The sequence below is a fragment of the Hippocampus comes genome, unplaced genomic scaffold (assembly GCF_001891065.2).
Source record: "Hippocampus comes isolate QL1 unplaced genomic scaffold, H_comes_QL1_v1.1 scaffold321, whole genome shotgun sequence".
In the NCBI taxonomy this organism is placed as follows: Eukaryota; Metazoa; Chordata; class Actinopteri; order Syngnathiformes; family Syngnathidae; genus Hippocampus; species Hippocampus comes.
The window spans coordinates 550,987-552,136 of NW_017804845.1; the positions used below are offsets into that span (position 1 = coordinate 550,987).

Genomic DNA, 1,150 nt, shown 5'->3' on the forward strand with positions numbered 1-1,150 from the left:
CCACCAAAACAAAAACCCCCCCCCCCCCCCCCCCCCCCGTTCCAAACCTCACCCTCATCCTTCGCCAAACTTGACCCGCGCAGAGCCTTACGTTGCAACTAACTGGCACCCGTCATACTTCCCAGCAGGCACGACGCCATCAATTACGGAAGCGGGCATCTTTTTCAGATGCTCTCGAGAACGAGACTCAAGCAGCCATTCAGTGAGGCGCACGTGGAATACCTTTTTTCTTTCACACTCTTCTCTTTGAAACCACCAGCTGCCTTCAAAGTGGTTTTCCTGCCGAGGCAGACAAAAGCCAGGGAAACCGTATTTTTTTTTTTTGGTACTCACGTTGTGTGTATTCAGCTCGCATCCTCGCCGGAGTCCATGTGTGAATGAATCAATGTGCATGTGTGTGTATGTGAGTATTTATGAGTGTGTGTGGGATCCCTCCGCTGGCTTTTGTTACGCCGAGCAAGTGCCCCCGACTGAGCATGCTCCGGTGTGAACGACCCCGTGGTTGCCACGGAAACCGGCAAGCCACTCAATGCTTTTTGTTACATTTGTGCCATCATACGAACACGTCTTGACGGAATCCGTTTAGATCGACAAACAAGTCGATAGGGGCTTTAATTTGAGATCCGACTTGACGTGGTCTGAAGTAATTCTTTAATGCCCCTCCTTGAATCGACTGCTCACGTTACCCCCATTATGGGGCAAAAAAATATAGATCTTCATTTTGTCACCGTATGAGGATATCGTGAGAAAATAATTGCGGATCTAGAAAGCATTCATTCGGAGGTTTCATTTGAGATATGACTTGCTGTGGTTTGAGTCATATTCATACATAAGCACCTCCCTCAAATAAACACTTCAAATCAGTTGGGTTCTCATTCATACCTAACGGTCATCTCTCTGAAGGCATATTTTCAAATTATATGAAAGGATGTTTGCGGTGTGTCCCCCTCGTTAAACGATGACATCACAAACTCAAGATATTTACACTTATTGGAGTTTTTGCTGTTTCTGACAGGAACAGGATTTATTTTGAGTGAGGCATTTGTTGCTGACGTCAAACCATAGCAAGTCATATCTCAAATTAAAGGCGCTAACGAGTGCTTTCTCGGTGTGCAATTATTTTTTGACACAATGTTGGAAAATATACTTA

The 1,150-nt window shown here is 45.4% G+C and overlaps 1 protein-coding gene across 2 annotated transcripts in view; it reads right to left on the reverse strand.

Moving 5' to 3' along the window:
* Nucleotides 1–1,150, reverse strand: part of arhgef49 (Rho guanine nucleotide exchange factor 49) — a 16,257-nt gene that overhangs the window by 11,788 nt on the left and 3,319 nt on the right. The window contains exon 1 of one of the 2 annotated variants that reach the window (XM_019875481.1): nt 334–390. The exons of the other annotated variant lie outside the window; for it this stretch is intronic. The gene's annotated coding sequence lies outside the window, so the exon portion shown is untranslated. Of the gene's footprint in view, nt 1–333; nt 391–1,150 lie in introns of those variants that run through there. 2 annotated transcript variants of the gene reach the window in all.